Genomic DNA, 26,541 nt, shown 5'->3' with positions numbered 1-26,541 from the left:
TAAATCGAAAATTATTTGGAACAATGTTAGTGATAATGCTTTTGTGCAATGTAAGATAGGACTACAAAATGCCGTCACATTGTCACATCCCCTTTTAGATGTTCCCTTAGCCTTGATGACCGACGCTTCCAATACCTGTATGGGTGCGGTATTGCAACAGCGAGTAAAAGGTAAGTGGATACCCCTAGGATATTTTTCCAAAAAATTTTCGCCTACCGAGCAAAAGTATTCTACTTATGATAGGGAATTACTAGCGATTTTTCAAGCTATTAAATATTTTAGGAAATTGTTTGAAGGCCGTCCTTTAACAATATATACAGATCATAAGCCATTATGTCATGCATTTTCTAAAATAGGTAATGACAGTAAAGAAACGCCTAGAAGGACGCGACAATTACTTTTTATAAGTGAATTTACGGTCGACATACAACATATTAGCGGTAAAGATAATATTGTAGCCGATACTTTATCGCGCGTAGAAACAATTCGCACACTTAAAACATAAGTGGCACTATACAAAAAAATTCATTTTTGAGTTAAGTATGCAGTCAAAAGGCATAAAACGAAACGCGCCTAACGCAAAGATCCCGGTAGCTCTAATGCGTCAAATTTTTGCTAGATGTCGCTAGTGTCACTTATGAATTTGTCACAATTTGTCCGGTCGGTAATTGATAAACCGGCACTATGCCATTTCGCGTCAAGTCTCCGGTGGAAATCTTTGTCGAGGTGAGTCAAAAACTGGCACTTTGTGTAAAGTGCCACTTATTTAATTAATTTGCTTTCGAATATTTACAGTGAGTAAATGCATAAGTGGCAGTTTGAATATAATGCCAGTTATTTAATAAGTTTAGTGTGGATTTTGTTTTTATACGAAATTCAATAGCGGGCATTTTCTTTAAAGAGCCATTTAATCAATAAATATGCTTTTAAATTTTCACTGTGCGCAATTACATTAGTGTCAGTTATATTATGTTAATTTTAATTAGGATTTTGTTTTTATACGAATTTAATAATAAAAAAAGGCATTTTGTTTAAGGCTTTTTGTATTATACTATCATGGATCCGAAAAGAAGTAGATGTAGAAGTATAATAGAATTATCAACTCAGAACAATCAAAGAAAAAAAGAAAATGATGACGATGATGGATCTCAAATTACTAAGCCTGCTTCTAAAAGAAATTCCGATATTGTTGAACCGCTTTCAACAATGAGTGCGTCCGATTTGAACATCATGAGAAGTTCATCCTTTAAGCTCTTATCACAACCAAACTAACACTGACGATGGTAACTTTTTTCTCGCCTCAGACGATGACAGAACAAACTTTCCATCAAAGAAAAAATACAGGAGATCAAACTCAAACTCGTCGTCATCGTCTTCGTCGTCCAGCTCGTCCTCATCTTCGTCCTCAAGCACATCATCCAGTTCAGCTTCAGCTTTGTCTATACAAAGGCCATAACCTAACCCAAAAAATTACTCAAAGTAGGTACTATAGACACACGTAATAATTTCGACCCTTCTAATCCGGATGACGAAACAGAGAACCCAAAATGTAAAGTAAAAGGAATGACCAAATGCAAAAATTGATGACATTTCCTTCACTCAGATTGTTGAAGTTTCTAATAATCATCAAAGAAGTGATCATCTTCCTGCTGATTCGAATCTTAAAAGTGGTCTTGCTCCGAATGATGGTTATCTTGTCGCCTCTTCCAAGTTCCAACCCTGCTGATAACGTCGAAATCATACATTTTAATACAAATGATACAGGAACGATGAACGATACTGCAAAAGAAGCTCCAACTCAGCCAGTTGATGCAATTACAAGAAAACGAAAAATAATAAGATCGTTACATACTACAAATATTGTGAAGATACTAATAAATACAGGCAAAAATATGTTTCAAACTCAAAACGTTTTTCCAGCTAAAATGATTAAGCAACCTTGTGGAAGTACATGTCGTCTGAAAATCGCAGATAGAATTTCTGAAGAGTCACGAAAACTTATTTTTAACTTAACAGAGATAAAGCCCAGATATAAATATAAAAAGATTAACTCTAATAGAAAACCGAAGAAGGCTAACGAAGTTACTGCAAGATTTTTACTGACCCGTGATAATTAAACCTTTGATACGCTGATTTTTACGTTACTTTAACAGTTCCTACTTCGAAAGAATTTGACCTTAGCAGATTAATTGAAATACCTCTAATAACTGTACTGATTAGTAAGTAGTAAGAACAAGATTTTAATGTTAATGTTATTTATGACAATACTTTTATCTAGATTCAAACAGACTTGTTAATTATGAATATGTGTGGTAATTTTGACCGAAAACTATGAGCATGTGCCAAATAAATATAATTCTTTATTATTTTAGTAATTCTACTGTTTTATTTCTCTCTTTGTTATTATTACAATGTAGGGAAAATACCATTTTAGAGGTCATTAAGCAAAAAGTTTTGAATAACTAGAAAACTATAACCGACACAATACTAAACATTTTTTTTAAATGCTTCTCCATTAATAAATAATCAATAATTTTATTGTATGCCAATGGATACTGAAACAGCGTTAGTTAAACTGTTATTTTAATCCGATCACAAGTCTATATTTATATTTTTTTAGTTCCATATCACCCATTCAATTTTTAAAAAATCTTAAAACGGCCGTACTGTAAAATTAACATTTTCGTTTAGTGCCATTTATGTTTTAAGGGTGCGAATTGTTTGCCCGACTGTACTCGACTTCACCGAACTTGCTGACTCGCAAGCGAAAGACGAGTACTTGATTAATATGACACGTAGTGGGCATAGCGATAATAATGTAAAGTTTAAGAAAATGTATTTACCGACTTGTAAAAAAGGAGTATATTGCGAAGTTTCAAATAATATTATTAGACCTTATTTAACAGAGTATTTTAGAAAAATTGCTTTCGATAGTGTTCACAATCTAAGTCATCCCGGTATACGTACGACTCGGAAGATGGTCACTAAACAATTTTTTTGGCCTAGTATGAATAAAGATATAGGGAAATGGACCAAAGCGTGTGTATCATGTCAAAGGTCGAAGATTTCGCGTCACGTTGTTTCGGATATAGGGAAATTCCCGGAAGTTTCGCGATTCGAGCATATCCATGTGGATTTAGTTGGTCCATTGCCGACATCTCCACAGGGATTTAGATATTTATTAACAATTATAGATAGATGTACGCGTTGGCCTGAAGCATTTCCCATTAAAGAAATTACTGCAGACGTCGTTGCTAAGCATATTTATGAAGGATGGATAGTTAGGTATGGTTGTCCCGTCCGTATAACTAGCGATCAAGGACGTCAGTTTGAGTCGAATCTATTTTTAAAGTTAATGTCATTTTTGGGCATTAATAAAATTCGTACTACACCTTACCACCCACAAAGTAATGGCGCGGTGGAAAGGTGGCATAGATCGTTGAAGGCAGCCCTTATGGCAAGACTGCTTAGTAGTAATAAAACGTGGTTAGACGAATTACCCACTGTTATGTTAGGGTTGAGAGCAGCAATACGAACGAATGTTAGTGCCGCAGAATTGGCCTTCGGTAAAACTTTACGTTTGCCTGGCGAGTTCTACGATAGTTCTACAAATGACTGTGATGTAAACGATCCTTATAGTTTGGTAGAGAAAATCCGTGAAACTATATCTCAGTATCGTCCGACGAGAGATAAGACGAACGCAAAGAAAATATTTGTTTATTCCGATTTGCAAAGTTGTAGTCACGTTTTTGTTAGAGATGACGCAGTACACAGGTCTCTAAAACCGCCTTATGATGGTCCTTATCAAGTGTTAGAACGTAGTTCTAAAGTTTTTAAAATACAATTTCCGGATAGAGTCGCACGCGTTTCCATTGACAGGTTAAAGCCAGCCTTTATATTAAAAGATGATGTTACAGTTGAGAACAATATTGTTCCACATAATACATCTTTATCGAAGTCGGTTAAGCATGCGCCACCCATAAGCGTAACTAGGAGCGGTCGCGTAATCCGACGACCCGTGCGATTTGCGATATAGTACTTTCACACAGTATTTAGCTATTGTCTTTAATTCGAAGTATTATCTGTATTGTATGTAATTCAATTTATTATACTTGTGTGTTATATACATTTTTGTTAGAATGTAAGTTTATATTTGTTTACATGTAATATTGCGTCTTATACAAATTTTTATATTAATTGTTCACTATACAACGTTTTGAAATATGTAATTTTATTTGTTTTTACCGTTTCATATTATTGTTTAATCATTTCATTTTATGTTTTACATAAATATGATTAACATTATATTGTGCATATTTTACATTTTTGTGTAACTATTGCGAAAGAATAAAGTAATACGATAGTTTTGTTTTTACGCATTGAAGATGCTTATTTAGTATTTCCTGTTTTTGTAATAATTAGTACTTATTTACTTAGTGAGTTATATCGGATTACATAGGTAATAATATCGTCACTCATTTAGCATTTTTATTAAACTTGTATTAATTGTAACATATGGATAAATTCTTGTAGTGAATAGTAAGTGTAATCCGATCAATTTTAATTAGGCTAAGCCGTTTAGATGTAAGATCTTATTTTTATTGTTGTGACATTATGAAATATTACGAATTCATATGTGTATTCAGTATTGCATTGTTATCTCATTTGTATTTTATGGTAATTTCTGTGTTTGTCTTTGTATTTTTTGGAGTGTATAATTATTTATTTTTTTTAAAAAGGGGGGGAATAATGTAGGGACACACATGTACAATTCGCTGATCGAGCTTTTTGTATATGTGTGCGTCCACATTGTTTCCCCGACGCTTTTTAGATTTATTAGAATTTAAAGTCAGTAGTGCATAACGGCTAGCATAAATAACACTTATGTATTGTGAAGAGTAATAAAGCAGTTGAAGGAAAGGTTTTATTATTTTGGGCAACCTTGGGGGAAAGGCACTACTCAACAGTAACTTTTTAAAATTTGTATCAATTTTTTCAAAATTTAACATTTTTTAAGCTTTCCAACCGCCAGATCTGTATGTCCAATTCAGAATTTGTCTTACAACAATCCATTGTGCGAGTGAATTATCTCAATGAGCACTAATTAAATTTCTTTGCGCTTTACATCCCCTTTGTAAATTTGTTAATGCATTACAATTGTTCCGTTTGTTTAGCAGTCGCGAATTTATCCATTTAGGTGCTTTGCTTTGTTGACACTCAAATATTTTGAATTTAAAGTGGGAACACTTATTGATTTACTCAATATTTAATTATTTACTTACTTATTGAATATGGCACTTCCTACCTTCTTGTAGTATAGTAGTATCTAAAGCGTAACATAATTATGTACTAGCGGTCCGCCCCGGCTTCGCCCGTGGTACATTTTTACGTTTTCTCTCCATAAGAACCATCCTCGTACTTCAAGAAATGTATTAAAAAAAGAATTAACGAAATCGTTAAAAAAAAACATTTTGCGATTCATTTTTATATTATAGATTGTTAGAAGCAAAAGTAAAACAATAATAAGACACTATAATAAATCAGTTTGAAAATAATGATGTGTTCACACACACACACACACACACCAATTTGCAAATAAGAAATCGTTACAACCAAGAGATTCTACCCTGTCCCCGGTGCAAAATAAAGTCTCAGTCTGACAGGGCACAGCACAGCAGATTGTTCCCAAAGGACATTGAATAATTTAAAATGTATTAGAAGCTTTATCTTTATAGTCATTATTATTTAAAACAAAACAGCTTAGATTTATGAAATGCTAACTACAATCCGCGTCATCTCGCTTGGTACATAAAATAAAATATGCCTGTAGTACTTAAGAAAAAAAATATACATTGATAATAATTATTGTATCATGTTAGCGCCAAATACTTTCCGAATCCGATGAACCATCCTGGCGTGACTGAGTAATAAATTCACATACGAACTATCCAATTATTATCATCATAACAAAGATTTCGTTTCATTCGTATAATTTCATTAAACCTTTAAGAAATGCGTTGTTTTTTTCTTAATTTGTCCATCGTCATAAACATTATTGCGTCACATAAACTTTATCACGATAAGCAGCCAAGTCACGTACGTAACTTCTTTAAGTCATTTACGAAGCTGTACCTTAATAACTCTCTAAAAATAACTTCTTTAATATAGTACATGCGACACTTTATCCAGTTATCCCTTTTAATATTGCCGGTATCGCATCGTAAATAAGATTAATTAGTTACGTAGTGTCTACAAAACATACGCCACATTTTTTAAGCTATTCCATATCGAAGATAATATTATAGTTTAATTTCAAGAGAATGTATAGATGTAGGTAATTATTTATATTACATACAAAAAATGTTACATCGCAAACACAATCTATGTCTCTAGACTGCTCTTAACCGATTCTGCAATACCACGAAAAACAAAAATAAACGATATTTCTCGAAACTTATATAAATTTAAAAATGTTGACAGGCTGAAATAACGTGAGGTGAAGTTTTAAAAGCCCACAGGTAAGTTCGCTGAAAACGATTTATCAATTTCTCTAACTGTGCTGACTCCAGACTTGACACCGCAGAACCGAGCACCTTGAAATAGAAAAATCCGGAATCGTTCGTATAATTTGTGACGTCACTCCAGCTGCCACAGGTTAGAAAATACACTTAGAAGTGATTACCGAAAGCCCCGTATAGCAATATCTGTCCAAAGGAAATGTGGTAAGCTGTGGCGAAGACGTTTACTCAGATTCAGTAAAAGGCTCGGAGGGAAGGTTTGCGGTAGGTGATGTCTCCTAATATTACCATTTAAACAAGTTTTATGTAAATCGCTTCGAGCCTGAGGGAACTTATTTTCGGGGGATTTTAAGGCGCGTTTTTCTTTCGGAGTTTAAACGTAAAGGCGAAAAGTTACAAGATTCCTGATTCCGGTTTAATAGGATTGGCCGCTGTTACATCAACTAATTTCGAATTGATTAAGCGACTTTTTGTTGGTTTATAAAATTGAAGAAGAATGCGGAGACGAAATGGAAGTAATGAATTCCATTATAATTTATAAACCTACTGAAAAGTTAAATTAAAATATTTGTACGTGAATAAAGTACAGAGTCAATTCGTAGGAAATTATGTTAAACATTTTCTCTTCTTAGCTATACTAACGTGTATTGTGTGACTGTTATTGTAGCACTTGAGATAATATTTAATAGAAGCTGATTAAAATGTTTTCTCGTACAAGATATTTTGCAATGAATGCATAAAGCGCGAATAGTTTTGATGCCAAATAAAAAATGACATCATACTGTCTTGCTTGTTGTATTTCTTCTTTATTTCAAGTTAAACTCTTAGTTCCCTCTCAACTACAATAATCAAAATCAAAGTGCATTCAAAAGCAATTACTCTAAAACATAATATTCAGTGTTATATTGAGACACTTCAAAACAATTAGTGAAGCTTAAGAAGCTTTCCATTTACTCAGTACCGTTCAAACTAACGCCATTTCACACTTAAACTGCACTTGAAATTGATTCTACACTTCGAAAGACGTTAACGTTATTGCAATGTTTTTTTCTTATTTGTAATAGTACTCTCAATGCCGTCTAGGTTTCTTTCAGTGTCTTAAGTATGCGATAAGAATACAATTTTCTTTTTTCCTAGACGTTGTTTTGTTGTGAAAATTGAATCTAGTTTGTTATACAAGAACGTTGTTAAAGCTTTTGTGTTTTAATGTATTTAACAGTGCTTTTTGCTCTATTGTGAATTGTAAAGTATAACGTAATGGTCCTAGGAGGATTTTGCATCCACAAAACTTAATCATAATTGCATATAGCTACGGAATTACCACACAAAGAGTATCAAATTCCTTGTACATGATTACGCGTTGATATTGTAAGATTGTATAATGTATATGTATGGTATACATAGATTGTCTACATAATGCCTTGAGATAAATATTACTATTCACGTCGCATAATGTTACGCAAACTGGCAAAAGCAATAAAAACTTTAGGCGTAAAACAGGAAAGTTTAACGACAATCGCAAAAGTTAAAGTGGTATGTTGTAAATCTGGAGGTTTCATTGTAAAAAATAATGTAAATTTACTGCTCCAACTATTCTTTGTGATTACAGAAATGTTGCTTCGAAACTGATATACTTACTTACTCTGTCTACTAAAGAATATTTTAAGTTTTTGACTATAAAATTCATATTTTTCCTTTAATATATAAAACGTTTGTTATTTTTTTTTTTTTTTTTTCACTATAAAAGGCTGGGAATAAATCAAATGCAAGACACTTTTGGGAGGAAAAATAGCGGTATTATTTCTTCAACAAAAAGGGAAGTTTCCTAATCAAGTCGGTTAGCTGACCGTCCGAGGATTTTTAAAATGTAGCATGTATACCTATTGAAAAAAAAAACATATCAATTAGGTACGTACCTACCAACCAACTTTTTGAGAACAAAATATTGTAATATTTTAGCGTACACTTTCTCCATTCTATATATTTGATGATTAAATCTCTTTATTGAACCAAAGATGCTATACAAAACATATTAAGTTCGATTCTGGGAAGGAAGCTCTACGAAAGAAACTTGTGTGGCGGTTTTACTATTAAGAACCAACGTTATTTAATGTCGAGTTTGGTATTATATTTTGTACTAATAAAATGTTTTAGCATGCGTACCTACCTATAACCTAGGAACACGGCTAGTTTGCTCGTACCTGGGTACGTATTCTAAATCGTTGACACATATATTGATTCACATAATATTACTTTCGTATATTTAACAATAAAAAATGAACAAAATATATTATATATATACATATTCCACAGATTTTTTAAAATTTTCTAGCCTTAATCTTAAAAAAATAAACGTGTTCATATTATTACGTCCAACGCATGATGAATGAAACTTCGTGAACCGTAAACTACTCTCATTTGAATTCAGGACGCGTTTACGAATCTGACAAAAATAAGCAGTTTTTCGATGCATTTTGCGGCGAAATAGTACAAAACCAAATTTAACTAATAATTACCATAAATAGATTACTCCTTAATCTTTAAATGGTACCAATTTTAAAGTCGAAAATTTTGGTTTATAATATTGAAAAAAATAACTTCCGTTGCCTCTTCACACAAAATTGACAATATCGTGCTGAATAAACTTGCATTTTTCTTGTATATTTTAATAAAACAAATTGATTTATTTAAAAATATTTTAAGTAAGTAGACATGTCTAACTCAAAAAGGTACTAGATAAAACTATCAAAATGTTACAAATAGGCCGAGAAAAAATTAAAATCAAATCTTATTTTTTCACATATTTAGCTGTAACGCGTGATACTTATTGCATTGAAATAAGGGTTATTTTATTTGTCACTATCTTGATAAAATTTGTAATGAAATGTTTTAGTAATTTAGTCGGCGCTCGGACGCCTTTGTGAGTAGACGCTGTGACGCTTGTAAGCGCCTCGTTTACGAAAAGATCGCTGTACGTATACAAAATATTTGACCTAATAAACTTGATCATTGACGCATTCTGCACCGACAACCAAGGCACACCAAGGAAAGATTTTATTTATAGTTTTTCATACTTATGGGATTATAAATTTCATATTTAGTTTTTAACTTGATGGAGTGACCTGACGTGTACTTCGAAGACTGCTACTGGAACTCAGACGAGTAGAGCTAGATGTACCGAGTTTGGGCTCGTTTTGTTAGTTATGTTGAGACCTTACCTCCGGACTTGATGGAGTGACCTGCAGGTGTACTTCGAAGACTGCTACTGGAACTAATAGACGAGTAGAGCTAGGTATGCCGAGTTTGGGCTCGTTTTGTTAGTTATGTTGAGACCTTACCTCCGGACTTGATGGAGTGACCTGCAGGTGTACTTCGAAGACTGCTACTGGAACTAATAGACGAGTAGCGCTAGGTATGCCGAGTTTGGGTTCTTTTTGTTAGTTATGTTGAGACCTTACGTCTATTAGTTCCAGTAGCAGTCTTCGAAGTACGCCTGCAGGTCACTCCATCAAGTCCGGAGGAAAGGTCTCAACATAACTAACAAAACGAGCCTAAACTCGCCACACCTAGCTCTACTCGTATAATAATTCCAGTAGCAGTCTTCGAAGTACACCGGCAGGTCACTCCATCAAGTCCGGAGTAAGGTCTCAACATAACTTACAAAATGAGCCCAAACTCGCCACACCTAGCTCTACTCGTCTATTAGTTCCAGTAGCAGTCTTCGAAGTACACCTGCAGGTCACTCCATCAAGTCCGGAGGTAAGGTCTCGACATAACTAACAAAACGAGCCCAAACTCGGCACACCCAGCTCTACTCGTCTATTAGTTCCAGTAGCAGTCTTCGAAGTACACCTGCAGGTCACTCCATCAAGTCCGGAGGTAAGGTCTCAACATAACTAACAAAATGAGCCCAAACTCGGTACACCTAGCTCTAATCATCTATTAGTTCCAGTAGCAGTCTTCGAAGTACACCTTCAGATCATTCCATCAATTCCGGAGGTAAGGTCTCAACGTAACTAACAAAACGAGCCCAAACTCGGCACACCTAGCTCCACTCGTCTATGAGTTCCAGTACCAGTCTTCGAAGTACACTTTGGCAAGTACTTGTTTACCAAACAATCACTGTCCAATGAAATTAGGTAAATGGTATCTACTTTTGTGATCATTCAACGTTACAAACTTTACAAATTAAAGTAAAGTTAAAAAAAACATGGCAATAAAAATAAGCTCAATTATCAAGTCGTGTTATTACTCATAATTTCACCGCTTCGCGCATTTCGATGTGTGTGTGAGCCGTGCACGTGTAGTAGTAAGACTCAATACCTAAAATTGATGCGCGTCAATTTGTAAATACGTCCTTCAGGCCATTATATAATTGTGATAACTTTTTTCTCTTGATAACCTTACAAAAATATTACCTCATTAACCTAATTAATGTTAATTTACACACAAACTCAATTAGTTTCTGAATTATGGAGAAACACGGCTAATGCTAAAATAGGAGAACCTTTATAATTTGTTTTGTTAATAATAATTTGCGTTTTCGCGTATGAATTTAAATGGTGACTGTTTTCTTTTTTTATGTAAAGCTGTATTTATTTCTACACCTATCCAAAAGACTTTTATCCTATACCTATGAAAATAACATGTAAAAATTTAATATAAAGAAAGTAAAATTTAATATAATTTATGTAAAAAAGTTATAAATGTTGGAAAATAACTACAAAACATAAAATTATAGCTCATTGTAATTGTAGCAAATATTTTGACGGTTTAACAAAGCTCACATTTTTCTGGGTTCAATGAATGACAGACAAGAATACGAATCCTTACAACTTGTGTGAAAATAAATGAAACGATAGTATTTCAAATTCGTTAAGTAAAGAAAGAAACATTTATATGGTGTCGGTTTAAAAAAATGATTTAAAAATTGTAAATATGAATTTAAACTTGAAGTAGTAATAGGTACCTGACCCGAATTTATTTACAGAGATAGGTACCAATCATTGTAAAAGGTTACAAAATTAATAAGCGGGAGTAAGAAATGTATAATATCTATTATAATAAAATACGTATTTACCCTTTGGTGAGCCACTTCTTATGAAAATACGCTGCGTTGTTTCAGGTGCTTCCTTATCCTTTTAATATTTCATATAAGTCCCCAGAAGTACCCAGGGGTATATTTTTCTTTAACAGAAATTAATATACATCAAAAATTATCAACTAGTATTTAAGCTACATGGCAATGAAATCTTTTGAATTCGAATCATAATTAATCACATCGAAACGTAGAAAAAAAATATAAAAGAGAGAAATCCAAAAGCCTTATATTTTATACTAATTAATATCTTTATACAATCTAAATTGAATACAGCTATAACTCAATGTAAAATGAAGTGCGTTATCTATATTACAGCTGAATATGAGTCCGCGTAACGCAATATAAGCAAAACAACGAACCGCACTAGAGAAGCCATCTTACAAACGAGGGAGCTATTTGGGCATCGTACGATAATTTAAAATATATCTTATAATACTTCTGCAAACGTTAATAATGAATAAATAATTATATTTTATTGGCAGATAATTTCCACAGTGCTATAACAATTAAATTTATAACTAAAGTTTATATTTTAAAACGTTCTAAGTCACATGAGATAATGCTACGAATTCGTAGCACCATGTAGCATGCATGGCCATAACATCTTGCTTGTTTTAGTGTTTCTATTTTTTTTTGAATTTACTCACTTCTGAGATATAATTTAACCTTCATATTATACACAATAATTATATATTAGACATACCAAAGTTATGGTGATATTATTATGTCTCTTAAAAAAAACGATCTAATTTATTGCCCCTCACAGAATAACCTCCGTACGTGAGTTCCCAAGGAAGCGTGGAGTATAGACATAAATTCCGGGCCGCAAACTGAAGCCAGCTGTTCCAGTGTTTTGGGGAAATAAATACGGATTAGACGCAACGGTACACGCTCAGTAGCGACTACGCTAATGCCGCTGAATTCTGAATTATAGATCTCGCGTATTGATACAATGTTACGTAACGTATAATCATTCGTTCTTTGGTTCTGTCTTTTATTTGTAAGGATTGTGGAATATACTTTATGAGTTCATTTGTTTGTTTAATTGACTTACTTTTTAAATTGTTCGTCAGTTATTAGTTGTTTTTGACTACTCAGGAAGCGTTCCTACTACTGAATGAAATGAATACGAAATATACCGTAATATTATCATATTTTACTCGCATATATCAATTACGAGAAGCACAAAGCAGTGTTTGAAATAAAGACTTAATTTAATTACACAAAATATTATTTTTCATGTAAAAACTAAATGAATGAATCTACGTTCCATTTGAAAAGACAATGCATCGCATTTTCTCCTCCGTCAAATTACTTTAAATTATAAAAAGAAGAAAAAATTAATCAGCACAGCTAAAAAGGCAAAAGGCAATCTCAAGGAAAAAAATAAGATAAAAGTCGCACAATAAACTAACAAACCATGAAAACAAAATGTAACAAAAGGTGCGAAATAGATTTATTGTGTCCATCCGCTTCGTTGCGAGTGCAATTTGCGAAAATTGTTACAATTCATTTGTAACGATTTGTTGTATTTCTGTAATTAAACCCTGTAAAATAGAGGATTTATTTCACGAACAGGGGCTAAGAAAATGTTTCTTACTAAAAAATTGTTTAAATTATTACACTTGTTTGTAGAGTTATATAAGCTCTATTTAATATAGCGCTTTAATTCCATTGTTCTCACATCAACTGTTTACTAGCAAGGACTTCAATAAAGAAGGGTTTTTAAATAATTAATATATTCTTAAAATAAGCTTACAGGAAACTTATTTAGTATATTAATTATAGCGTCACAGTTGCTGTACCCGGGATAAAATAAATCCATTATTACTAACAACAATTTGGCCTACTTCTCCGTAATAATATTGCTCACAGTGCCAACAATTTAAATCATATAATTTAGTGTTCCAGTTGTAATGGAATAAAATCTAAGCACGGCTAACATCTCGCTCCAGGCATGTACCGGATAAGGTAATTAAAGCGATTTTAGTATTCACCACAGAGAGCCAATTTAAAACGTTGAACCCCTGGACACCTTGGTTGCATGTTAAACCAGACAATCTTGGTCGTACACGGCCTTACTGTTGAATGGATGTACCGGGGAATATAACTAGATTAGCCGAGCGAGAACCTTCAAATTCTAAAATGGCTTGAGCGAGATATACACGCTTTGACAAGAAGCGCCACATTAAGATATTTAGCATCCGCATGGGTTTCCACGTGGTTTCCACTTTCCAGTATGTTCTGCTTTTAAACTACATATATTGCAATCCGTAGATATAATATACTTAACGAATTCAGTAAAGAGAACAAATATCTAAACATACGTGATACGAGTTTAAAGCCTGTATTCTGTTTATTACAAAAAGTTTAAACAACAGATTATTGCATTATTTGTATCATATAAAAATAACAAAGCACTTCCATTAACACATACATCTACGTTAAGATGTTCGTCTTGCATAGAAAATTACACTTGAAATTGGTGTCGCGAACAAGATCAAGCTCAACTTCGGGATAAACTACAAGCCTGAGCCCGGTTATCCCGGTATTAGTAATTAAAAACTTTGATTGACTATCCTTACACCTGGTAGCAAAACTATTTAAGTTATTCAGAATAATTTTATAATTGAATACTCAATTTATTGAATAGGTAGTTACTTTGGTTGGAACATTTAATTGAAGACTTTGTTATATATTTAAAAAAAAACATTATATAATCACCACATCTCAAAACGGTGACGTGTCGAAGAATCAAAAGTTCGACGACATGTGACATCTCCCAACTCGCATTTGGCCAGCGCGTCTCGTAGGAGGCCCGTGTCCCGGCAATGGGAACATAATATATCTGCTTAAATGATGATGATGATGATGATGCAATCATCGGTTAAGAAAATGAAAAAATATCTTGACCCGTTTGCCTTAAAAAGTCTGAATGCAATAAATCAGGAATAGGCTGATAATAAAGTCCCCGTACCGTACAAATTACCTATACACGCATGATAAATTAATAACTTTACGAATACGTAATTAGTAGGAACGTTGAAGTTCTTAAATACAGAGACAAAAGCCTGATCTATATCTAATTTACTCTGAGCACCCGCATAGCAACTCCATATGTTCATATTTACTCTTCTTTGATTACAGTACTGCAGTTGAATTCAATATTTACATATTATTATAAAGCCTTTCATATGATTGACCTGGAAATTCTTGGATTTCGTACTGACAGCATTTCGCAGAGATTGAATATGATAAGCGTAATATTTACTTTTATTGGCTGAAACATTAACAATGTTTAATTTTACGTTAAAATGTCTGACAGTTTCATAACGTATCCAGTTTCTTTTTCGGTGATCTGATACTCACAAATGAATAATAATTGAATTTTCTTTGTGTATTGTTTTAATTTTATATGATGTATGTATAAATTGGACAGTTTAAGACTACCAATTACAAAAGAGGAATTTAAGTACATTATTTCAAGAACTTTCAACTTATAAAACAAAATTAAAATCAAGACAAAAATTTAAGCCTTTTGTCTTTAAAATTTGATTAACTGTGTAAACAAGGTGCAGGCATCCAGAAATCCTTTTGATGTCCAATCACGAGGCCAGCTAGTTTTCTCGTGGGTAAGTTACCAAAATTGTTAATGAACAGAAAGTTTTGGGTGTAACTAAATACGGTGTTACAAAACATATATCCTACGGGCTTATTAGTAAAGTCATGTTTCATTTAATACAAAACAAGTGAAAAATTATGAAGCAAATAACTATAGGTAATTAAAATTTTTGTTTTGTGTTTATTTTCGACGCTGATCGCATAAATTCACAAATATCACACTGCTTCGTTTTTACTCTAAGAACTGCTATTAATTTTTTTCGTTGATATTTTCCTATCGTAATTGATTAATATCCACTATTGATTAATATCACTAAATATCACGAACGAGTATCGAAAGTCCAAAAAAATCTTTCGACTTTGTATTAAAGAAAGATAAGTGCAGTATTAACACAGTATTATCTAAGAGAGAAAATAAGCACGTTTTATATTGCTGCCTCAGAAGATGTTCTCTATTTATGTCACTTACGTCACTGACGTTAAACGAATTACGTTCAACTTTGTGCACGGGAGAATGATTTTTGATCAGATTTTCATGGTGTGTTTAGTTTCCAATAATATTAGAGAGATATTTATATAAACATATTAAGTATATAGGTACTCATCAGGATAATATTTTAACACTCCTTTAGTCCAGTCCATCCAATAAAATAGATTTCAAAAGACCTCTATTTATTTAAAAAAATCTTACGTAATTTGAAACAAAAAATAAGATATAAGTAATATCTATTTTTGCATCTAAGTTAAGCTTCAGATTAACAAAAGAAAAAAAATAATAAGTTATAAACGTAAGTTCTTGTGCCTTTCATTCTTCCATTATAATAGAGGATCCCATAATACATTTTACTACCTAATCCCTATATTTGTTCTAGGAATGTCGAGAAAATTTCGCGGTTACTTAGGCGCATGTCAGGTCGAGTAATGGCAATAGGACATTTTCCAAATGATCTTCTGACCATTTTGCTCGGATCGTTGCTTTGTGTACTTGAAGACGAAATAAAGTTAGGAGGAATATTTTTTCCCACCATAACATCATAAATACTCCATAATCACGCTTGTTTATAGAATAGGTACCAAACTAAAGAGAATAATTTGTTTAATCTTATTACCTTTCATATTTTGAAATTTTATGAATGTGGTTAACATAAAAAGGTATTGCAATATCGTTTCAATAAAACCAATCCCATAAAAATATATACGGGTCAGCATTGATTTAGATATATTGCAGAATGCTTTAAAATTTACATCCTATTATAGCTCTCTTTTCATGGTAAAATGTTCGCTTTTTGCAGTTCTGAATATTTGATAGATGTTATTAATATGAGTTATTTTTATAAATTTTTACCGGTGGTTCGAATATCTCAGTTAGGTATCTGTGTATTTACCAACGTATTTCCTTGTAGATACGTAATGAAAGGTCTATTTGATTCTTGTTAGAAAGTAATGAGTAGGTGTTATATAACAAACTACATGTACCTACCTATGTCGAAAATATTTAATACTAGTTAAAATAATTCAATTACATTTTCTACCAATTCACCAAAACGGAATATCTCACTAATGTAAGTGTTTATTATTTCAGAATACCTTTTCCTAAACCTTATAGGTAGGTACTCTTACAAAAATTGTTACGAACCAGAACCATTAATCACTTTTGGTTACATGAACAAAAACCTTTTACCATATTAATATTAGGTCTTTTCATATAATATAAAGTGCAGGGTAAGGAATACAAGCCAATGTCCGCTCCTCTATACAATAGTGATTTGTGGAAGTTCCTAACTCCGTCCTCACCGCACCCAAGAGAAATAAGTCTACTCGTAGTTCTTAACAAAATGATTGCAAACGTGTACCCACGTTGTTAGTCCCATTTATCAGGGTGGATTTTATTTACCTTCCCTCCCTAAAGGATAATTCACTTTTATATTAAGCATCGTATCGAGCAACTGGGACACATAAAGTATTTTACGCTTTTCGAACGAAAATAAGTAAGTATCGGAATGCAAAATGCAAAATTAGGTTAGGAATTTGTTTTCGTCACGTACGCTGTACGGAAATTTCGGAATCGTAAAGGTTCCTTGTCTTTGCGTGCGATAAAATACGCTGTTTTTATTATAATGTTGGTATTGGGGAGACAATCTAGTACCAGTCGGTCCTTTAATTTAACTCACGATTCTGAAACACTGGAATAGATTCATAATAAGTTTTATAATGAACATTATTCCTCAGTTAATATAATTTCACTTAATTATACTTTCTAGTAGCTTTACTCTTGCTTTTAATCCATACTAATATTATAAATGCGAAAGTAACTCTGTCTGTCTGTTACTCAATCGCGCCTAAACTACTGAACCAATTTGCATGTAATTTGGTACGGAGATATTTTTCTTTTATTGCGAAATACGTACCACGGGCGAAGCCGGGGCGGACCGCTAGTAAATTAATAACAAACAAAAATGCTAATCGATTGTAATCGAAATAAGCATTCTGATTAATGAAAACATTTAAAGGAGGAAGTAAAAAATAAAAATCATCATAAAAGTTTAGCTTATTCAAACAGTAGTATATAAACGTATTATTTTAGTGTAAGGAGCGAACAAGTTACAAGACGGCCAAACAAAAATAAGAAAATGTTTACGCAGTAAAATCCACTTCAACTAATTCCGAGCTCAAGGAGAGTTTGTAAGAAATTGCGCATTAACTACGGCTGTTCTTGCAAAAAAATAAACTTTTATCGCTTACTACCGCTATTTTAAAAATTAAATGAGCATATTCTGAATATTTTAAAATGTCTGAAACACCATGATCATGAATAAATATCAACTTTTATACCTAGGTATTATTCTGATTGTATACCATGTTTTAAATTAATATTTTAACTTATCGTATCACGAAGTTAGTTAAGTAGTTAGTAATATAATTTTTATTCATATTATAATTTTATTTCAGAGAAAGCCATCAGCTTTAAAGCTTCATAGGCTCAGCACGTATTTTGAATATCTCAAGACTTCAACTAACTACACTTTACAACTCATAATATGATGTATAAATCATTATTATTCGTTTAAGTTTACATCTAAATTACGAAAGTCTAGAACTTGACATGAATCATTTACATTGAATCTCCTATTGGATGAGATTCAATACCTATACATCGTCTAAAATATCAAGTATACCTATACATCGTCTAAAATATCAATTGACCTAACTCTTTTGAGAATGAAAATTCATGCCGAAAAACTAATGAACCATATCGAAAAAGAATGTCTCTAAAAGTATGATTTAAATAATCTTCATAAAAAGAAAATAAAACACAATTCCTCATACACAAATAAAGTGAGTAAGCAGAGATCGGTATAAATCTGAACGTTAGAAGCAAATATTGTCTCGACGGGTCAGCCAGTATGGACACAGCACTCGACTTTTTCCATTCAAACCATGCATCGTGGACACTTTACATGTGAACTTGAACTGAGGTAAAGATCACCTATTGTCGGTTTTAAATCAATGCGAATAAGGCTGTATTATAAACTCTAGAGAGATTTTACGGTGTTTATTGTAAGTTATTGCAGTTTTAAAATGATTGTAGCCACATAGCAATTTGTCGTTGTTATCTGTGATCGATTATAAATGTGTGTGTTCACATATTATGATTTATTATCCCGATTATTGATCAAAGTGTAATGTAATTTGATATGTAGGTACGTATGTAATAATAAAACGCACTCTAAAATAATTAACATTGTAAATGAGTACCTAGAGAATAAAATAGCGTCACTTACCTACCTTCTACGAAATGTATGGCTTCATGAAAGTAATAAAATACAATGTAGATAAATTGTCCAATTGTTTTTGTAATTAATCAGCTTATTTCTGCTTGTTCTGATTAAAATAAAATAATATTTATCTATTAGGTACCATTTAAATTTTAATCATTCGGTTATAATTGAACGCTTTTTTTAGTGAGTTGACTTTTGAATTACACATTTTATTTAAAGTATTACCACAGTATTACCATTTCAGTACTCTAGAGGCAGAAACCTATAATATTATATAGTAAAATCCCATCAAATTTTATGTAGAATCTACATGAGTAGGTGCACGTAATTGTCCATTAGTCAGCTAGCGGCCAATTACGCGTCCATTAGAAATAAAACATACGGAACTACGCAGGGAAATGGAACGCTATAATACATTTATTTATTTCCCAGAATCTACCTACGGTTCGCGTCTAATTAGATTAATTATTCTTTGAATTAATGCTGTGAGCGGCTATTTCATAGAAGTCGATTAAAAATAAAGCAAATAAATTAATTCAAAAAATATTATCTATATAATGAAAAATAACCGCCAAATGTGTTACTCAACGCAAAACTCGAGAGCGGCTCGACCAATTCGGCATTTTTTTTAAGGCATAATTATTTTATTAAGACTCAACAGCGAGAAGAACATTAATGATATTTTAAAAGAGATTCTTATTTTATATATTGTTTATGCGTAGAATATAATATATGAATCCATTTAAAAACTGATTCATTAAAAATTAATATACAAATAATTAAAAGCGCAACAAGCCTGTTACGTTTTCGTACAAAATATATTTTCGTATATTTACCAAAGCACGAATCTCTCTTAATAGCTATTTGGCTGTAAAGGGGGCTCGTTGCTCGCCTTCGGAGGAATTCCTATAATGAAATAAGTAACAACCTCCAACAATTCCAGAAGAGAATGTTATCTAAAAGTTTTACACAGCACAACACAATGTAGTTGTTATTATTGTCTCCTGTAGTTGTAATGGTAATGTTGCATTTTTATTTTCGTGAATATAAGTAATGTATATAGCACAGATAATTTAATATTGACCTATAGTTATAGACTAGACGTATATTATCGCATGAAATGTTATTTTGATCATGGTATATACTTGAATTTATGCTAATTATTTGCTGAATAAAAATGGAAAATTCAAGAATGAACATTTTCATTAATTATTTCATAACATACATAGTGCGTTCATAATTTATCCCTCAATTATGTGGATTTAATATAATAACGCCAAAAGCATTTAGTTGATGGTCTTAAAATAATAAGCAAAAGCCAAAAATATTTTCCATTATGTGTGTCCATTATAAATAAAAAAATAATTGAGGTCACTTTTTACTTTTAATATTATATTTGAACAATAGAATTACCTACATATTTATTTCATACAGAGCCTTTTAACTGAAATGTTAAAACTAAAGACAATTGTTTGAATAATAATTAACCTTTTGCGCGTCTCACATTAACGAAAGCGTTCGCAACAGTAATTAAATCTAAACTCCATTACACGAACGTTTAGACGTTATCAAATCGAAAATTAATAAAAGGAAAATATGACTACAATTTACGACGGAACCGTGCGAACAGCGCATGTTGAGTAAACAACATTTTGAGAGTTAGCGTTGCAACTCCCCAAAACACCCTCATTGCAATTTCAACATTGTTTTCCTTGCTATACCAACTAGAGTAATAACATAATTTTAAATCAAAACTGTTCAGCCATTAATATTGTGACATGCTGCTCGGCGGAAGGGTATTCATCAAGAGATGTTAATAGATCAACGATAGTACAATACGTGATACTCGGTAACTCGACTCTGACCTAGAAATCAATGCCGTCTCGCTGTCAGTACCGTGTTGTTTAATAGAGGAGTTAATTATCAAAACAATAATATAAACCCTAGAATTATGTCTTAATGATTGTTTATAAAAATGTTAATTACCAACTCAGAAAGTAAAAAAAAAACTTCCTATATTTTATCTAAAGCATAATTATTGACCAACATTAAATAGTAACAAGGTACCTTGTAGGTACCTAATAGAAATATTATATTTTCTTCAACAATAAAATAAAGAGACACGAAAACTTTATGTAGGTATATCCGTAGCATTGTTAACAATCAAAATTGCACAGGGAATTCATAGAAATAGATACCTACCAGTGACAATGATTTTGTGAACCCAAGTTTTTCCATAATTCATGGGCCATTCCCAAAGGAATGAGTAGTTTGATGTCGTTGAGATCGCTAGCAAAACTTCAACGCCTTTGGGGATTTATTTCTTTATTCCTGTATAAGATATCAATAGCAAAATACATAATATATCTATTTCATGACTGGTTTTTATTAAACATTCTCTAGGTATTGTTTGTAAATTATTAAATGAAAAAATTTTACTTATATTACATAATTAAACTAATATTGCTTCAAATGAGTCAATATCGTAATAAGTTCAAACAAAAATAAATCTAAAAAGATACAATAGTGCCGCGTGTAGGAAAGTAACTGAAAATCAACATTGAACAACGAACCCTTGTTTGTCCATTAGTCTGCCGCGACAGAATCAAAGCAAACACGCCGATTTCTTGCCAAATATTTCGTTGTTATTGGCCTCCTTAAGATTTTGACCGGTTCTTGAAGCTCATTACAGATATTTTTCTTTTGTGGTATTTCGAAAATCGATTAATTGGGAATACTTAACTTTTTTAAATTTTGTAATATAACGATACTAAGTACATATAAAAATAAACTTAATGATAACTTTATTTTACTAATACCGCAGATAATAAAGACTATTTTAAAGTTAAGTATTATAATTATAAACACATTTCAGCTGCATAAATTACGTTTCGTCACAGAGACAGTAAAATTCGATAAAAAAATGTAATATTCTTAAAAATTCAACCATTATTAAATTATAAAAAATGCATGTCCATTGTTTATGCTATTTTTTATCTGTGGAATTTGACATTGAAATATTTAATCTGTTCACATTTTTTTTTTATATTTTATTGTGTACTTTTTCTTTTACGACATGCAAGATGTGATTTTGCATAAATATTTGAAACTTTTTTCTTTATTATATTTTAATATTAGTTATTAATCATAGATGACATTTTATAAACTTTTACATTCATTCATATTACTAAACATTTCATTCATATTACTAGCAATGGACACCACGCGTCGTCCACTTCCAGTAGCATCTATATCTTTGGCTGATGAAAAATCAATTCTCAAGAAGAATAGTTAGTCTATAGAAAAACCGTATAGACTAACTACCTTTATCTTTACTTTTTGTAAGTTATTACTATCATTAGTCTCCTACTAATGTTGTCGCTCCTTGCACTCGTAATTAATTATATATTACGCATACAAATGTATACAAATGGACCCTTTGAAATCGATGAATTCACAAAATATAAATGTTGCGTCCAAGTTAAATGAAAATGGTAAGACGGGATAAATACTTAGATCAGATTTTGTCCATTTTATAAATGAGCACAATTTCGTGAAATATTTTAGATAATAATTTAATTAGTTATATTTGTGACCCATTGAAATTATTAAGCGATACCATTCAGCATTAAAAAAATAACGTTACGTTTTGCACATTATGTATATATTTACATTAACAGCCTCGATATTTCAGTCCGCTTGATAACTTTTACAGCTCTCAAACAAAAGACCAACATTGTGGCTATAAGCCTCCTTAATTCTTTATGAATGCTTCGATTAATGGAAGCAGAAGAACTTATCATATTATTGGCAGGTGAAGGGATATTAACATCAATCTATATACAGCAATTTATTGAATTGGGTCTACACATCATCGGATTTAAAATGTCCAACGCTCAACGTGACAAGAACAGACAAAATAAAATTACTGGCGATGCTGAAAAGCGCTGTGAAGGGTGCCTGCAGAAAATATGACGTATCAACTTGGCCAATAGCCATATCCATAGATTTGCCAAGTGCCAGCATCCGAACTGGTGCTATACGAGGAGTTAATTTTTCATATTTGATTATTTATTTACACAAATGTTTAATGAAGAACGTCCATCAGATTTTATAAATTTGGAATGAATATACGATTAAAGTTATTCACACAAAGTTTACAAATATTATTTTGTTAATTATATTGTAGGATATAGATAACTGTTATAACATTGAAGGAGAACGATACTATTGAAATCACAAGCAACGATTATTATTGAAACAAATGCTCAGCCGAAAAAATATACATCGACAATCCGAACACTATGAAAATTGTTAAATCAGGTTAAGAAATTGCAATAGTTCACAGACATTTCTTTACTTTGTATGGAAATCAATCCAAAATCCATTAAATGTAAAGTTATGAAGGGTGGTGGTCTTCGAAATAGAGAACATATTATTTTTCGAGCATTACCAAACCAAAGAAGACATCGCAGCCATCAATCTCATATTGATTGAATTTGCTACGGAATTTGAGGTACTACGCTATTTATTTCTTAATCTAATCTAACTACAGTCAAGTAAGTAGAAATAAACATTGAACTAGAAGATATTAAATTTCAAACAAAATTAAAAAAAGCTCATCCTTTAAATAATTCAAAATATGTAATTGAAATTGAAAGAAAACATATTTATGAAGTCAAAACATTTAGCAACGAAATGTCTGATATCTAGTATTTTACAAGGGAATTACGTTTCAAAATTGATCAATAATGTTTGTTCATAATCGTATTACAGCTCGACATAGTTACCATTAATTACGTTCGTCACCCCAATGTCGTACAAAGAGTCAGAAATCTGTTTCCGATGAAATTAAATCCACTTAAAATAAGCACAATTTGCGATCAACAAGGTTTGGATAACATTGATGTTATTGTTCAGGTTTGTGATAGTAATACATTTGTTATTATTTATTTTAGAGATTCATTAATTATTAATTTTATTTTTTCATCGCTAATTATTATTCTTGCATTAGTAGCTACACTTATATTCGTTTCACTTGTTTATTTGTATGCTTATGTTATGTCTTTACGTAATCTACTTCTTTAGAGGCGATTTTGACTCACTTTAATGAAGCAGATTTAATTCAAACTTTGTAAACTTATCAAAGATCGGGGGACTAATCATTTCATAAGCGTATTTTTAGTTTTTTAAACTACATTAATTTTAGTGTTTCAAATGTGTCTTATTTATTAATGATAGAATACATTGACGATGTAATTATTGTTTACTCGTTCGTTTATTGCGTCAGGGATCAGATACTCATACTCGCTCATGAGTCGTCGCCTGGCATTTCAAATAACCAACAAATATAGTATGCACGCTATTGAACTTCATATTAATATATTAATGCGTGTACAATTATTTATGCTGCTGTATAATGTATACAACTGCGACTTATATTCAACATTAGATCATGATTACGATCAACATCAGAGTGCTTCAAATCTAAAGACTAAATAAATTCGTAAAGATTTTACTACATTTTTTTAATACTCGTAGATTCAAATGCAAAAATGTCCGTAATTTTACTAATTAATTCTTTTTATTTTTCGACAATTTTTCATCGAATATTTTTCTCACTTTTTGAATAGCTCTGTACCTACATAGAGACTAGAGTTCATTAAAAATGAACTACTAAAGTACGGCTACACATTTGTAGCATTAAGAAAATCTCATTACACCAGCTAGAATCTTGGTAGATTTTTTAAAACTGGGTTTGAATTTATGACTCTTTTTGTTTTTATTTGGGGCTGAATCACCATTTTTACATTAGATGCTTAGCGTAATACTCCAAATACATGGTTAAAGTATAGATGGATAATAATTCAGCAATTGTTTGATGTTACTAGTTGCAATTTATGAAAATTGATACTCTTGTATACTGTACCTTTGTGTGTAATATGGACATCGGATATGATATAAAATTAGACAATTAAAATGTAATAATCTCATAAATGACGAATTGTACTTTAAAAGTCAGAATAATTGTCTTCATTTTTTATCACTTTATTCTTGTTTCTTTTTGCTGTTTCTTCATTATTTTATACATTTTTATAATCTAATTTTAAAACTAAATTATGGCTATACGACATTATCATTTTCATACTATGGTCGAGGTCGGTTAATCACGCAACTACCTATAATAATTACTACAAGTAATCGAGTAGTGTCGACAAAAAAAATCAAAGTAGTTCTGAACTAAAAATTATACCCCTGTTACTGTGATAAGCAGTAGTTCCTAGGTAGTATTTTTATAATAAACCAAGAATAAACCTACCTAGGTTTATTCTTGCTTTATTATAAAAATTGATCCCAAAAGTTTTAAAACGAAAAGAAAATAGGTATATTATTATCTGTGTTGATTTCGACAAAAATGAACCTGTCGCTTTTCTATTTCTATCAATTTTAATTGACACAAGTCATACGAATTGAGCTTTAAATTATTTTATTTATAAAAGAATATTTATTGTTTTGAACAATTTTGCTTCATTAATTAAAATGGCAGAGAAATTTCCGGAGAAAATCGAGTTTACGGATGTTGATATCAGTCATCCTGATATATTGAAACGCCCTTGCAATCGTTTTAGAAGATGTCCAGTTGTCGTCACATTATGTAAGTATTCTAAAAGATAACAAGATACATTTATTTTTTTTAAACATCAAGCCGAAAGCATATTTATTAAGTAAGTTATGTCATATAATGTATACCTAATGCTCATTACGTACGAAGTTGATTTATTTGGTCACATTGCAGCGGACACTCAAATTACCCCTGTAGAAATCCAAAAATTGTTAGAAGTAGGTATGAATGTAGCGAAATTTAAAATGTCCTTCACCACAAAAGGAGACAGGATTCGAATGCTTGGAAAAGTGGACAAAGCTGCGTCAGCGTGTTGTAGTAAATTCGGGGTTCACGATTGGCCAGTAGCTACTTGTATCGAACTGAAAACGTGTATCGTTAAAACAGGACTTCTAGAAAATGTGCGTAAAATATCATAAAATGTTTAATAAATAATTCTAGCCAAAACTAAAATCTCCATTTCGCAGTTTACTGCAGACAATCGTTATCGATAAGATTTAAATGAAATGCGGAGTGATATTAATTTTTTTCAGAATGCAGATTTTATAGTATTTAAAGAAGGAATGCATGTAGTTCTTACATGTAGGCTATCAGATTACAATAAATGTAACCTAAAAAAGGTGTTCGTCGACAATCCTACTCTAGCCAAAGACATTAAAGAAGGAACAGAAATCTCCATCGGATCTGATGAAGTTATATTGAAATGTGAAACTATTATAGATGAAGAGAATATAAAATGTATTGTAGTCAAAGGTGGTCAATTAGGTAATGTCTGTAACGTATGTGCCAGAGGTGTTGCACACGACCTATCAGTTATCAATAAGAAAGATCTAGATATGGTTAAATTTGCTTTGCAGTATCAGGTAAGTACTAATTTATTTTTTAGATGCTTTAATACAT

General features: G+C 31.7%; 1 pseudogene; it reads left to right on the top strand.

Moving 5' to 3' along the window:
• The first annotated feature begins 3,355 nt into the window (after nucleotides 1–3,355).
• The window catches only part of LOC123693238, a 30,743-nt pseudogene continuing 7,557 nt past the window's right edge, over nucleotides 3,356–26,541 (top strand).

Source organism: Colias croceus, chromosome 7, assembly GCF_905220415.1.
Source record: "Colias croceus chromosome 7, ilColCroc2.1".
Lineage (NCBI taxonomy): Eukaryota > Metazoa > Arthropoda > Insecta > Lepidoptera > Pieridae > Colias > Colias croceus.
This window is presented reverse-complemented; position numbering and strand designations above follow the sequence as displayed.